The sequence below is a fragment of the Cucumis melo genome, chromosome 3 (genome assembly GCF_025177605.1).
Source record: "Cucumis melo cultivar AY chromosome 3, USDA_Cmelo_AY_1.0, whole genome shotgun sequence".
Lineage (NCBI taxonomy): Eukaryota > Viridiplantae > Streptophyta > Magnoliopsida > Cucurbitales > Cucurbitaceae > Cucumis > Cucumis melo.
In genome coordinates this window covers 25,912,609-25,929,445 of record NC_066859.1, presented here as the reverse complement: position 1 = coordinate 25,929,445, position 16,837 = coordinate 25,912,609, and the positions used below count along the sequence as shown (strand labels likewise).

General features: G+C 30.0%; 1 long non-coding RNA gene across 4 annotated transcripts; it reads right to left on the bottom strand.

Annotated features, from left to right (window-relative positions):
- Positions 1-6,592: 6,592 nt before the first annotated feature.
- Positions 6,593-14,270, bottom strand: LOC103488421 (uncharacterized). 4 transcript variants are annotated; one of them, XR_007819454.1, is made up of 5 exons: positions 14,146-14,270; positions 11,270-11,550; positions 10,707-10,875; positions 10,556-10,614; positions 6,593-9,525 (listed from the first exon to the last, which is right to left on the bottom strand). It is a non-coding gene; the product is annotated as an uncharacterized LOC103488421 (long non-coding RNA). The 4 variants fall into 4 exon arrangements; XR_007819456.1 differs by having other exon boundaries at positions 10,707-10,826; XR_007819455.1 differs by having other exon boundaries at positions 10,707-10,821.
- Between the last annotated feature and the right edge of the window lie 2,567 nt (positions 14,271-16,837).

Below are 16,837 nucleotides of genomic sequence, written 5' to 3'. Positions count from 1 at the left end.
TTTATGGATTGAATTTGGTATTTTTTTAAACAGCTAAATCTTTTTTGAATGAAGAGGAAACTTTGATATAATAATTGGTAATGATTTTTATAGCTAATATGCCATCAATTCCTAGAGGTTAGGATTTGATGTTAGATCCTCCTCTCATCCACTCCCTTCAATTCAAATAATATATATATATATATATATATATATATATATATATATATATATATACATCATTTTACACTTTTTAGATATTCTTATGTTTTAAATTTCAAATTAAAAATTATTTTCAACGTTAAAATTATTTATAAATATTTATAAATCTAACAAAATTTTATAATCTATTAATTTATTATTATTTTGTTATATTTGTATATATTTTGATTTTTAATATTTGAAAACTTATTTAATATATGTCCGATCTTATACATTCCTACACATTATTTTTTTTAGCCATATTAAGTGAAACAAATGAAGGCTAATTTTAAAATAAATCTAAGTTTTTATTAGATGAGTATGGAAAAGTTCATGAGGTGACTAAATTAGTATTTTATTTAAAATTTAGAAATTATAATACAATGTTTGAAGTTAAAAAGATTATAGGAACTAAGATCGTAAAAATTAAAGTGATTATGCATCAAACAAATTATAAACATTGCCCTTTTTTTGAAAAATTTTAAAAATTTTAGTCCAACAAAACCTATTAACGATAAAAATCTATAGTACAAATTCACTTAATCAAAATTGATCGCATACTCATTTTCTCAATAGTAGCTTTAAACATCATGAAAATGCAATAAATATGTGACATTTTCCCCTTCTTGATGCAAAAATAGATTTTGTTGTCTTGGTTTTTGTGACATATTATATAATAATGTTTTTCAGATGGGTTAGATTACAAGTATTATAGTTATGTAAACTTAATTGAAGTAATTTGGTACACTTACTAATTTTTATCACAAATTAATTACACTTAAAAAACCAATAACTTATTAGCACACCATTTTCAATTTCTTCGAATGTAACCAAACCAAGATGAAACTACTATCATTTAAAACAACGTTTTACCCAATTTAGAGCCAAAGTTGTTATATTATATTTTATTTGTTATTATAATTGTTTTCAACAAAAATAAATAAAAATATTTATAAATACAACAAACTATTCGTATCATGTCACTAATAAAAACTAATAAATGTCTATTGTTCTCTATCACTCATAGATAGTAAAATATTAGATAAAGTGCACTTTTTGTCCGTAAAAGTTTGGTGTTCTTGTTTATTTGGTCCACGTAGAACTATTTTTCAAATCTTAACGATTCAAGTGCCACTTTTGAAACTTTGTTGACCAAACAGACAATAACATCAAACCTTAGAGATCAAAAGTGCATATTGTTTTAAAAGATTTATATATTTTATAAATATTTTCACTAATAATGAATTATTATTGTTTAAAAATGGGAATCCCTTATCTTCATTAAACACTATTATAGTGGAAGGAATGAAAAGGACCATGAGTGGTCCCCTAAAAGAAATCCTAAAAAAGAAAAACTATAATATTAAAATTATTGTTATTATTTGTTGGAAATTAATATTTGATAAGCAACTTGTGAAGAGAAGAGAGTAGCCAAAGGCATAACATAATATTATCAGACCTCTCACCTCTTTCTTTGCCTATTCTCCCTTTCCCATATTCTTTTACTTCTTTTCCTCTCCCAATATCCCAAACTATATTCATTACATTTTATTTGACCAAGTGAACCCTTTTTTGTTTCTTCCCATCTTTCATCATATGGTTTGTTTTATTATTATTATAAATCAAAATATATTAAATTAATTAACGGTTAGTTTAATCACTTTTGTTCTTAAGCTTTATAAAATGCATAACAAATTCTTGAATTTTTAATATTATATATTAGATTAGATCCTTATTAAACTTTCAATACGGTAAAAGTATTATTATTATTATTAAAAATAAATCTTAAAGGTTAAATATTTAAAGTATTTAGATATTGTACTATCGATTAAAAAAGATGTACTAGAATAGAATTGAAATCGAACCAAATTTTAGATTAAAATAAATTTGATTAATTAGTTTAATAATAAAAACAAATCTAGACTAATTTGAATTTAGAACAAACTAGATCTTTCACTAATCATGAAAGATGGATCAAATCTCAAAATAAGAATAATGAATATTAAAAGAACAGAATTTGATCCTAACAAAGAAAAAGTGTGAATATGTATCATACAATAATAAGTTTGAAAGGATAATAGTGTAATAATAACAATAATAAATTAATTAATTAAAAAATGTCCCACTGATCTAAGTTATTGTGTATATATATATATATATATATATATATATATATATATATATTCCTTTGTGTATATATATGTGTGTGTGAATATGTATCATTTTCAAAGTATTGAGAGAAGCCATGGACCATCCAGTTGTATCCATGTAAAGGCCATTAAGAAAGAAAGTGAAACATTCTTCTAATTCCCCAATAGGGACTCTTCTCTCCTAAGGCCTAAACCATAGAGATGATAATGAAAATGATCTTTTCCCATTCAAATCTGGCCATCCATTTTGCTTACTTTTAGTTCCATCATTGACCCCACTTCTTCATTATTTTGAGGACCTTATTTTTAGTGCACATTCTCATTCAATCCTAAACACTTTGCCCTTCAATTTGCACTTTTGCTTACATCACTTAATATTTAGTTTCTAACGTTTAAAACTTTGGGTTTGTTTCTTAAATGAAAAAAAGAAATAAATAAAACAAAAAAACAAAGCGATGTGTTCAACTAAGCTTTCTCACTTTAAAAGAGATCAGAAGAGAAGATGCTATCTGAAAAAATATATTTAAAATAGACCTAAAAAATGGTCAGATTTTTTAAACTTTTTAAGTTTATTTAGTTTTTGAATATTTAGGAAAGTTTAAAATTTTATTGGACATAAGTTTACAAGTTTATATTTAATAAACCACTATGTTTTAACATTTTTAAACTATTTTAAATACAACATTAAAAGTATATAAAAATTTATACACAAAATTGAAAGTAAAGTTTAGAGAAATATTAGATATATTTTTTTAAGTTAGAGTTCTAAACACACACAAAATTCAATATTCATAGTTCAATCTTCAATTCCACTTATTTAAAGAAAAAAAAAATGTTCATTGACTAGACTTGTATATCAACATTTTTTAGATACACGTTATTTTACTCGTGTGTCCAATCAATCAAATATATATATATGTATATATGTATGTATATATGTATATATGTATATATGTAGATATAGTCTAAGTTTTATTATCATCCTTTCTAATAAAAGCTAATCAAATATGTGTGAATGATAAAATGTAACAAAATCAAATTAATAGTAAGAGGTACCTGCTAAGTTGGTAGAAATTGAACTTTTATATTAAGGTTGGTAGTAAAAACTTTATGATAGGTAAAATATGCAATTTATGCTTGTTTTGGCTACCAAGTAGGATTAATGTTACTACCTAATAAGCAATTCTTTGTATAAGCAACTTTTCAAAGTATACAAACCGAACTAAGTAACACCAACAACTAGTTTTATAGTGATTACCCACTTACAAGGTTAAGTTAGATTTTTTAGAGTCGATCAAAATCTTTAACGAAGATCGTTTGGATTTATTTGAGACGTCTAATGTTGTTGAGGATATCATTTTTCTCACACCTCAGGTGAATGTTTTAAAGCTTTTTTTTTAATAGAGTTCACAGTAAAGTTGTTCATTTCTTGCCACAACAAAAATCAGACTTTTCCACAATATTTTTAAAAATATTTCTTTTACAAATGAGGAATCAAAAGAGTTTCTTTTATTTGAATTTTCTCGAGAAGAACCTGATTGTATCCAGTTTTTTCTCACATTTTTAATTAAATTTCTTCTTTAAAAAAAAAAAGAAAAACGAATGGAATTATCAAAGTAATTTAACCTACAAAATATTCTCATTTTCACCTTAATCAAACATTCTGACTCAATATTCAAATTTTTTTGTTGGGTGCCTTATCCTCAAATTGTATCCCTCCAAGTAGTGGGGTTTAGCTTTGGAAGGAATCCTCAAATAATGTATTCTCCTTTTTTTGTTCTTTCTTTATTTGTATTATTTATGAGAGAGGTACTCAACTTTACCTTTTATAACCAAACAACCCTTTACTATTTTGCAGATCCTAAATCCTCAGCTACCACAATCTTAGTAGGCAGAATTTGGACATTTTAAGTGCCTTTTTTTGGTTTCTTTACTAAAATTGTGTGTTATTTCAATCCAGCTTTTAAAAATGATTCCCTATCAATCACACATGTCTAGATCATATATTTATGGTTCCATCCTATTCTACTCTCTTAATTTTACCTTAATTTAATATGAAGAGTGTGTTTGAAAGTGATTTTAGAATTGTTAAAATTATTGTCTTTTGGTTGAAATTTACTTTAAAACAGATTTTTAATTACTCCAAAAGCAATTGAGTATTTAATTTTACGCTTTTTTATGTTATTATTTTCGCCCTCACAAAATTTGGTTTAAGAATTTTTTTTGAATCATTTCAAAATCCGTCCAAAATACTCTAAAATTGGTAGAAATACACTAAAAACAATTGTCTATTGATTATATTAGTGGGGCTTTTCAGTATTTAGTAAGATAATTTTGAACAATAATAAATAGTTACCAATATGATAGTTGTTTAAATAAAAATAAAGACTAAAAAACATATATTAAAAAATCAAGGTACTAAACATAATTTAATTTTAACAAACAAAAATATTAACAAATAGGTCAAAAAAAAAACTCATATTACCCTAAAAAATAGAAAAATTATGAATAATGATCGAGGATAGCAATTCTAGGAATAATAATTAGATGAATACTAATATTTTAAAAAAATTATAAATATAGCAAAGTTTATCATTACTAGATTATAAAAAATCTATATTTTAAACTAGAAATATAATAAAGTCTATCAATGATAGAACATTATTTTGAGTATGGTATATGAATGATAGGCTTTTATTCTTAATAGATTTCGACAGATTTTATTATATTTTTAATTTTTAAAAAATATTATTATATATGCTATATTTTGAATCTAATGATTATACTTGCAACTATTTCTACCTTCCATGTTGCCATATGCTTCGTACTATAAACTAACTTGTTAGAATTTATGTTATGCATATATTTTTTAATTTATATTTTTCTTACATGTATCTTCTTTTATGTATATGCACACTCGTAATTCTCTTTGAATGTATTTATTAATTTATTAAGGACTATTCTTGCTTTACTTGAATATATTTACTTAAATATCATTCGACCTTATCTCAAGTTTACATTGCGTTTGTCAAAACGATTCTAGAACAATTTTCTAAAGTTATTAAAATTCTTTGCATCGACAATATAATCCAATGGAACATACAAATTCGAGTCGTATCTCTTTTCTCAACCAACAATGTATCCTGGTTCAATGCTCTTGTACTCACACATCCCAACAAAATGGACGAGCATAACACAAACATTATGATCATATTAGACATTGACTACGATGAGACATTTGCTTCAGAGTTACATTTGTTCATAGTCTCTTGGCTATTTTAGATGCCAAACAGTGACATCTTCTCCAAATAAACATTAAAAACGTATTTCTTAATGACACACTCTCTGAAAGTATGAAATCATCACTCGATACCTGCCTACATTGTTCATGTTATTAGTCCCCTCATGACCACTCCTCGAACCATCCACTTTAGGCACTTCAAGTGCACTCCTATTTATGGACTATACTTTTCTTCTTATTGTTTTAGGACTAGAGAGCAACCAACATATATCTTCCACAAAAGCTTTATCTTTATCATCCAATTGTTTTTCTTAATAGCATCTACCACTTTGTGAGGATGTTACCATGGTTGACATTCCCTAATTTATACTCTCCTCTTTGAATTTTTAAAGTACCTAATCTAACTTACGCACACCTTAACTAATTCCACGAGACAACATTTATAACCATTGTCAAAGAAATCCATAGGATATTAAATCCTAGGTAAATAACTACCATGAATTGAACCCATTAGCTCAAAATATAAAATAATTGTTTCAAAAGTTCACAATTACTTGTGTTACGGGTAAGAATGGTGATGAAATATTAATAAAATTTGAAAAGGACAGTAAGGGAGGGTTATGAAGTAAATGTTGGAGAGGAGGTGCAGCATAAGGAGAAAAGAAAGGTAAGGTGCCCAAATCAATACCCTTAAATAATGCAACCTTGCCTACTTTTTATTTATAATAATTCACTTTCCAATGAAAATCTCAAAAGACCAACATACTCTCCACACGTCCCATTCTTCAAAAACCCACGAGCACTCGACTCAGCCACTCCTTTTATTTTAATTCATTCTTAAAATTTAAAAATATTTTATATACACTTTCCTTTTTTCTTTCTTTTTTTGCTAATACCAATACAGTTTAAGATAACAAGGTCCACAGTCCTAAGACTAAGAGTTTTCAATATAAATAAAGATTTTTTAATATCATAATGAATAATCCAGTACAGTAAAAATAAAAATAAAATCTGGTATAGCTACAGTTTAATTTAGTAAATTGAATTGTATAAGGATGAAGAAAGAACAAATAATTGGGACCCATCTAATCGTACCCATGAAATTTCATTTGTAGATTTGCAGTTGATAGGTCGCAGTTAAGACCTACCAAAGTTATGGGCTTATTTTTGAAAGGGATCTCTCTCTCTCTCTCTCTCTATCTCTCTCTCTCTCTCTCTCAAATTAGGATAAAATTTACCATATAATTCAAAATAAATAGTAAAAAATGTTTGAATTTTAAATATTTTCTTTTTACACAAAAATACTCTATTTCTTTAAATAGAATCAAAAAATGGAATTTGAGCTTGGTTATCAATACACACACATATATATTTTTTATTTATCCTTAATTTCAAATTTTGAAAGTTGAAGGTTAATGCAGCTTTATTTATAGTGTGGGATAAAATAAAAAATGTAAGAAAACATTAGTTGAAGGGAAGGGGGTGGGCTAGAGAACTTGGGAAGATGAGCATATCCATTTTGTCCCTCAAAGAATAAAGATCAATACAAATAAATAATTTTGTTTTAATAAAAAAGGATGAAAAATGAAAGAAAGAAAATTGAGACCTAAAAAGAATGATTCTGCATAGTAGAAAGTTGCAAAAATGCATTATATACAAGGAACCTCATCATTCCAACTTCACTCTTTTGAAAAAATCAATGAAAGAAAATAAAAGAAATTAAGAAAATCTAGGATTATTAAAAATAGTAATAATAATAAATAAATAAGTAAGAAAAACCTTCCCCTTCTCCCTATCTCATACCCACAAATTTCAATGGAATGGAAGATTGGATGTTAAAGAAGCAAAATTCAGTTGCTCGAGGGATTGGAAAAAAAAAAAGAAAGAATGGGAAACAAGAATCCAAACAGCACTCTGATCAAAACTTGTTTGAATCCTCTTTGATTAAATCATTTTCCCAACCCAATAAAAACTCAAATCTCACTTTCTTAAATATATGAAAATTCCCAATACTTAAATGCCACAACCATTCTCTTTCTCATTCTCTCTCTCTCTATCTCTATCTTTCTCAACTTTATGTATGAAAAAATAATAAATGAGGGCTACTTTAAAGGGCAGAGGATAAAAGGAAGAAATTGGAAGGGAGTTCATAGGGAATTTGTGGTCCAATGTGCCCAAACTTTAGTTTAGGTGATTTTTTTTTTCTTCTCTATTCACTTTTTGGGGGTTATTTATTTATTTATTTTCCTCTTCCTCTGCATAAATTCTCTTAGTGTTTTAAATTAATTAATATTTGAGAATTTTAGAATATTTTTTGGGTTCTCTTTCTTTCTGCCCATTTAACAATGAAAATGGCATATTACCAATCATCCTTTCCCCCCTATAGGAAACACCCATCATTGCTCCCAACAATCCTTTTCAACCTTAGAAACCTGAGCTTCTAAAAAGATATAGAATTGGGTTTCTAATTCCCATTCTTCCCAGTCCCTTCCTTTTAATTTTCTCAATACTTCTTCAATTTAAATATCAGCCTTCTTAATAACCTTTTCTCTCCCTCTTCTACTTCTACCCCCCCCCCCCCCCCAAAAAAAAAAAATTCTCTCTCTTTTTCTCTCTCTCTCTCTCTGCCTTTTCCTTTTAGTTCCCACAAGGTCACAATGGATCCCTCCTCCACCAACTCTGTCAATGGCTTCTATACTTTTCTGACTCGAGGGATCGATGATCTTGAACGGGTTTACCTTTCAAACAATTTCATGTCAATCCAATTCCTTCAAAGGGTTCTTTCACTTCTCCGATCATTTCATTCCCAATTGACACTTCTTGTCCAAAAGCTTCATTTGCCGGTGGGGGAGAAGTGGTTGGATGAGTACATGGATGAAAGCTCTAAGCTTTGGGACGCCTGTCATGTCCTTAAATCAGGCATTTCTGGAATCGAAAATTTCTATTCTTCTGGCTTCAATATCACTTCCTCTCTTGAAACTCATCGCCATCTGAGTCCACAACTTTCTCGCCAGGTCCATCTCAAATAATCTCAATCTAAATTTTGCTCGTGTATTTTGTTTTTATTGTTTTTGTTTTGTTCTGTTCAGTTCTGTTTTGTTTGGAAGCATTGAGTTCATCATCTAAAAGTATTCCAACTCTTCAAATACAGGTGATTAGGGCAATATCAGGGTGTCGAAGGGAAGCGGTGGGATTGGAGGAGGAGAATCGAGCACTGATGGAAGCAAGAATTCAACCTTTATCTCTGAGGTTCGATGAGAAAGTATCGATCGAATCAAAGCTGAACGGATTCAATGGATTCAGGGGAGTTTTGTACGCAATGAGAAATGTGAGCTCACTCCTCCTAATGATCTTGCTCTACGGGCTGGTTTACTGTTGGCCGGAATCGAATTTTGTAAGAGGAGGGTATGAAGGGTGTCTGTTCTTCGGTTCAGCTTTTATGATTTCGACGGCGAGATTGCAGGAGAGAGTCGCCGGAGAGATCAACCAGATGAACGGAAGGCCTGGGATTTTGCTGTACGAGTTTAGAAGGTCGAAGATGGCGATGGAGGAATTGAGGGCGGAATTGGAGAGAAGGGTGGGGATGGGGTCACAGGGAGTGGTGGAATGGGAAACAGAGATTGGAATTAGAGAAAGGGTTGAAAATTTGAGAGCTTGTTTTGGGGTACTGAGATCTGGAGCTGAGAATATTGTTTGCCAACTTGATGATTTCATTGATGAAATCGTTGAAGGCAGGAAGAAGCTTTTGGACTTTTGTAGCCACAGGTAGACAGAGATGGGAAAATATTGTAGTTGTTATGGTTCAAAGGCCAAAAGAAAAAAAAAATCTTAAAAAAAAAAAAGAAAAAGAAAAAGAAAAAGGAAAAAAAGAAACAAGTAGAAGAATCAATTGATGGAGTTGTTGTACCTTTTAACCCTTCCCTGCTTCTCGTTTCCAGATTTTTCTTTAATCCTCTAAAAAGTAAAAACAAATCAACAGGTAAATAAAGGGACAAGAGAAAAAATAGATGAGAAACCCATATATCATTTAATACTAAAAAGTATTATCAAATCTATTCTTATTCTTTTTTATTGCCGAAATATCTAATCAAGCCTTAAGGTCAAGTGATGAGAATATAAAATGAATTGGTAAACAGTAAAACAAATTTGCTACAATAGTATAAACAATATCTTTGGTTGTTTATTTGAATTGAAAGTTTTGACTAGCTGACAAGTCAAAAAGATTACAAAAAACGGAAAAGAAAGTCAAATGAGTTGATTCATCTCAACATGTAATGTAACACCTAAGTCCAATAAGACTGACCCATGAAAATACATTACATATATTATAAATATATATACTCAAATTTGTACAGAAAAGAAGAAAACGAAAGTTGAGTGAACAAAAGGAATGGAATAGAAAGGAAGAAGCTTCTTTGTAGTTTTCAAAGAGAGAGAAAGAAGATGGGTCAATATTCCAATAGAAGAGGAAGAGGGGGAAACATCCAAAAATTTCCTATCTTCTTTTTGGGCGTTAGGTTTTCTAGTAGAAGTGATGTCCCTCTCTCTCCAGTTCAGTTCAGGCAGAGAGGGTGTCTTTTAAGACTTTTAGTTGGGATAGTAAATATGACTAATCATTCTAGCGGTGAAAGAATGATGAAAAGTGGGGGCTTAGAGTTCTGTAAAAAGCAATGTATACAGTGAGATTCCTGGTTTCTTTTTTTTCATTTTTTTTTATAAATATTATATTATATTTTTCCCCCAAAAGCAACATCCTTTTCTTAACCCCAAGCTTTTGTCTGATTCGGTTCTCTTTGAAAGCTATGGAGACTGATGATGAAAGTTCCCCTTTCACATCCCTTCTTCCTGACATCTCCTTTCTCTCTCTCTCTCTACTAATTTTGGTTTATTCTTTCGCTGATTTTTCTAAATGGGTTTTGAATGAAATACAAATATAAACACATAACATTAGAATTGGAAAAAAGGAAAGCTGTGAATTGCTCACTTTGTAGGTTGCAACTGTCTCTCATGCTTTTTGTCTCTTGCAAGAATTTCATGCATAGCCTAAATTAAAGGGTTCCAAAAAGAGTAAGCAAAATGCAATGCAACAGACATATAAATAAATAGAGGGTGGGAAAGGAAGGAAATAAACTAACCAGGCTTCGCTGTACTGTATTGTATTGTATTGTAATAGAGGCCAGTCATTCACAAACAAGTTCTGGCAAACGCCTGATCGCAAACAGCTCCGTAAAGCCCTTTAAGCAAAGCACACTTTGCTTTTCAATAATCATCAGAAATAATGATTTTATTTTACTTCCCCAAGAACTAGAAAAGAAGAGAAAGATATTCCTCCTCAGACAATAATAATTAAGAATTTTAGTGTCGGTTTTCAGAGCATGTAACCCCAGATGAAACATCCCTATGCTTATAAACATGACTAGTTTGGAAACACTTGATCGTTTTCACTGTAACTTCATAATTATGAGATATAAGCTGTAAAGAAGATGCAGACCACCAAATGAATTATAATAGGCCACTGAAAGTCTGAAATAGATATTCCTTTTCTTTTCTCCCCCAAATTCCATCGTGGGGAATAAATTAATCGAGTTCCTTTCATGAAAATAGGAAAAGCACTCAAACACAATATAAAAATGTGGGAACGGAGAATGGAGAATTTCAAGTCCAAGCAAATGAAAAGCCCAGGTGATCATCTTGTTACCATGTTGAGCAACGTGAATCCGAGCAGATGTGCATTTGAATCTCCAGAAAATTGGATGTTGTTAAATCCTCGCATTTCAACCGGAGAAAAAATGTCTCCACACCATTCCTTGACTATGTAATTGCTAGTTCAGTAACCAAACTCGGCCTCAACTTTATACCACCAGCAATAATACCATTATATTTGGCTAAGCTGTATTGTGCCAAATCTCCAAGTAGCAAACTTGCAAGGTTGTAGAATTTCATCTAACCGCCTCTATGTCTTATGGCAGAAATACCTGTCTAAAAACAAATGGAATCTCAATAAGCTACGGCCAGTGGGTTGTCTTAATAAACAATAGCTATAATAAACGAATAAATCAATATTAATATACCAATACATGACAACCTTATGGAATGATTTAAGAAAACGTTTCCCTTGACTACAACTCTTTCAACATAGAGGCATGAACAGGGTTGATATATATATTTTTCAAGTACAAAATTGAAGCAGAGGATTTCAACCTAGAACCTCTTGGTTCTTGGTATGTCAATTGAACTAAGCTTTTGGTGGCAACCGGATTAATATATAGTCCTTGTAAAATGGGTTAATTTAAATAACAAGAATATTCTACTTGTCTGGTTCTTACTGTTTATTCAATTTACATACACAGTTGAATCCTTCATTTTACATGCACAGTGTAAAGGACTTTACTTTTCCTGATCCTCTATTATTATTTAAACAGCAACTAACCATTGGTCGGTTAGGAAGTTAGCTCCGGTTATCACTGCATAATCAGTCTATTTAAAGACCTGTAGAGAAGGCTTATAAATGCGAGATGATCCAGTCCATTAATACTTTTCAATTTACCTTCGTCGTTACATAGCACAGGATAGAAAACAAAATGTATTGTATTCAATCAACGTACAAAAACAATACACAACCACGTGATATCTTTATCATGATTAAAAGTCCAGAAGTGATATAATTGCTTCAATACACATCTTATCAAAACAATTAATTGCTTTGCTGCAATTTAATCACTCAAAAAGCCAAAAATGTAACCCCAGCTGATGACAACACAGAGGAGCAATAGTAAGCATATGATGCGTTTGATCATGCTGTCCGATCACACTACATTTATATGAGCAAGCATAAGCATATCCCTATTCCATGTCTTAACCTCTCTTTCTGCAAAAATTAAGTTATAAGCACATACAATAGAGGTCTGGTGCAGGGGCAATAAAGAAAAAAGCATTTTAGGTAACTATTTAACCTCTAAAAGGAACATAGTTCGATTATAACTATTAACTTCAAATTTAAAAAATCGATTTTCCTCTTTATATTGTCCAAAAAAAACTAAAAAAAAATTGAAGTGTTATTTACTCGAAAAATTATTAGGAGGCTGTTTATCGTTCCATTAAGACTGGACATTTACATACAAAATTTTGGTGAAACTACTACACTAGCCCCTTAACTATTGTTATTTTCCAATTTAGCCCCTCACTTTTACAAAGTTTTTTCTTCTTCTAGTTTTTACGTCAGTTTCATAATTGCCCTTCTAGTTGAAAATTTTAATTCATGGCTGTAGTGGTATGATGCGGTATGATGTCATAATGAAAGGAGTAACATGTACTTATAAACACTGTGAGGTCTTATCTGTTTTACATGAGATCCACAAACAAAAAAGTCTCCATGCAATTCCATATCTTCAAATATGATTTTCTAGATCACTCATAATATGACATTATAATTTGAGGAAATTTTCCTTGTTTAAGGCAAATAGAAAAAATTATACTTCAAGAATTGGTTACTGAAATTCTATAAAGATCTCGAACCATTATATTGTCGTAATTTACTTGCATCCGGACTCTTTCTTCATATTTTCAATTAATTAAATCATAACTGTGTTATCGTCTTCTGATACGTATAAAAAAATAATAATAACAATTTATAAAAAATGGTTCATTCAATTTAATCCGTCACTATGCTCATACAAGCAAAACATTTTAGTTCCCATTGTTGACCATTCAGTCAACTACGAAAAAAAATTGACATGCTCATGTGAAGGTTGGTGCGATACCTTGAAAATACTTACAGTTGCCTACGTACACACAAACTAATCCATTTCCAGCCTGTGTCATATTAACTTTTATCTATGTATTCATCTATATTACTGGCTAATCAATGCAAATTATTAAACTGATTTGTTTCTAAAAGCACTATAATGAAACAAATTAAAATGATTATCAAAACATCAAAAATAGCTAAGTATAGGGACTAGATTCTAAATCTAATTCTATTATGTTGATTGAAGAGAAGAGCTTATTGGATAAAAGCTATACTCGAAGACCAGAGTATCACGAGAACGGCGTCATGCATACTCCGACCAACTACCAGCACAAACGCAGTACGTAGAATTGATCAACGAAAACTAAATTCCCAGAGTCACGAGCAAATAATTCAGGAATCTCAACCTAGAGCTAAGTTACTAAAGTAGTAAGAAATGTAAGGTGACAGACATTCAAAATAAAGGCCAAAAGAAACCAAAAATTGATCAAGAATAACATATTTGAAGTTTTATCCTCAAATCAGTTAAATCGACTACGATCAATTTGCAACTTTAAACGCAAAGGCACGATGTAACCTTAATGCCTCCATTTCTTATCCTTAACCATTTCGCAGTTGGTTTACCTATCCTTCTGCTCAGCTAAATTCAGCTTAATATCATACTCATAGTTCTATCGTAAAAGCTACTCCATACTTTCAGCAATCAAAATCCAACAAGCCATTGAAAAATCTACAACCCACATTCCACCAGCTTCCCGCTCCCCGTAGCAAAAGAACTGCATGATCGCTAACGAAACTCACATATTTAGAAAGGAGATGAAAATTACCAGAAATTTGTGAACAATACGAGAATTTTCAGCACAGTTCCAGTAGAGCCTTGTAGTTTCATGGGAGCACGAGCACGAGAAACGCCGCCGAAATCAGAGGACGTGCGGAATGGGGAAGGAGAACATGGAACGCGGCGTTTCGAAATCTAGAACTTAAAAGACTTGCTTGAACTTCAGAGTTGGGCTCCGGCCCAATGTTGAACTTTCAATATTCGAGCCCAAGCTTTTGAGCCCAAGAAAATAAGGGTCACTCGTAAAAAGTAATGGGTAATTATAATGGGTAGCAATTTTTAGAATAATTATTAAGTATGCAACAATATTTTTAAAAAATTGCAAATATAGCAAAATCTATCGGTGATAGACTTCTATCGTTGATAGACTCTTATGGTGTATCATTGATAGACCAATATTTGCTACATGGTCTATCAGTGATAGACTCTTATCATTGATAGATTTTGATCGATTTTGCTATATTTGCAATTTTTTTAAAATGTTGCTATGTACTTAATTATTTTAAATATAATTGCTAGATTTGCAACTATCCCAAAAGTAATCGAGTATACGGTAAAATGATAAAATAATTGCATATGTACCAAAAAAAATGAGTAAAAGACTAAAGCATCGAGGTAAAACTATTATTTTAGATGTTTCTTTACAAGTTTCTCAACTTAAGAAGTACCGATGAGACTAGATACTAAAATAGTTATTTTTGGCTATGGCTTTCAATTTGAGAAATGATTTTTTCACTTCGAAAATATATCAGCTATAAGTGACAACCACTAATAACTACGATCATTATTATCTGTAAATTAATAAATATCATCGATAGCTACTTTTGGTTATAATTTTTTATTTGCCACCATTATGAGTGTTTCTTTCCAATTTTATTGTATTAAAAGCTATGAGTGATAGCAATTAATGTCTTTTAAACATTTATATCTTTTTAATTTGAGAAATGTGCTATCCATTGTTATCGTTTGTATCTTCTATAAATGACAGATAATAGTGATCATCTGTATAGTTTCTATCGATGATAGGCACTTAAAGATAGACTTAGTAATTAGTATCTTAAAAAAGTTTACTAGTTGACCGGCCAACATTTGTTGTTTTTATAAATATTTTATTCTTACTCTATATTTTTAGTTCATTTTCTAATTTGTGTTGTTTGCAATAATTTTCTTAAAACTAATAGTAAAACCCCAAATAATGCGACGAGTATTGTTCTTAGCTCAATTTAAAATTACACAAGTGTGTTGCAAATAAATCAAATAAATACAAATTGACTAAACCAAGTTGAATTGAACCGTACGTTTTGTTTTATTTAAAAATGGACATGTCAATTTAAAATTTAAGAAAACTCAACGTATTTAGTTTGGTATCATTGTTCACATGAAAATGAAAATTCTGATAAATGTAATTTGTGGAATTGAACTTTGTATATTGATTTATACGGCATTGTGGATACATTCTCTAATATTTACTCATTTGATATTTCATTTCAAATACAAATTAATACTTAAAACTTTTTTATCTTCGATCTTTAGGAAGTTGTGGTTGTAAGTCTATTTGAGCATTCAATCTTCTGAAATTCAAGGAAAGTTTGTTCTTCAAAGTTGACAACCTCAATATTGATAAGAACTTGCACGACCTAATAGCTTTTATAAACTTTAGTCTTCAATTCTTCAGAGCTTCAATTCTTATTTCAATTCAAAAAAATTGAAATGAATGACAAATAATTTTAGTGGGCTTTAAGTGGATTTGAACCCATTTGCTCTTTGGGCTTGGACTTAGACTCATTTTGTCTGTTGGGCTTGGCTTGGGTTTGGGCCAACTTGCTTCGTGGGCTTAGACTTGGATCCATTTTGTCTGTTGGGCTTGGGCCCATGCACTTGTTGGACTTTGGATTTGGCCCAATTCTTATATAGGGGGTATGAATTGTGTTTGAAATGAGAAAATTTTACTACTCAAATTTAATCAAAATATAATTATCACAATTTTAATACGATGAAGTGACGCGATTTAATTGATCAAAATTTATTGTTCAATAATTATTTTATTAGAATGCTGTTTAAAATCAAACTAAATCAAAGATATATTCATATTAACAAAAACTCTATAACTATCTTTTTCCTTTCAATCGTTTGTTATTGTTTGTTCATTGTCGTCTCCTCTCGACAATGCATGACTTCATCCCCTTTTATCTCTCATCTACTATAAAGAACCAAATATAATGAAATAAAACTAATTGATTTATTAGTCATTCATTGGTTCGATTTTTTGTAACAAATTTGAAATATAGATCTATTAGTTGTTAAAATATGATATTTCACAACTAAGTTAAGACTACGTTACCTTATGAAAAACATAATATTTAATGGTAATTTAAAAGTGTATCCTATTTGAGTACATTTAGTATTGTTTACTTGTGTCATGTTGTTGTGCTTATGTAGGACTTACTCCAAAATTTTGCAATAAATACAAAATAATTAACAAAGGAGGATGCTTAAATCTAACCGTACTCGAAAATTATGTCGATATCGTTATTGTAACGGATACTGTTATTGTGACTATCACAACATAAGAATTATGAATTTGTCATTAGAAAATACATTACTGTTGCATCACTCAAAAATTAACAACATAAACTATGAAAAATTCATAATTATAAAGTAAACATAATTAAATCTTAAAA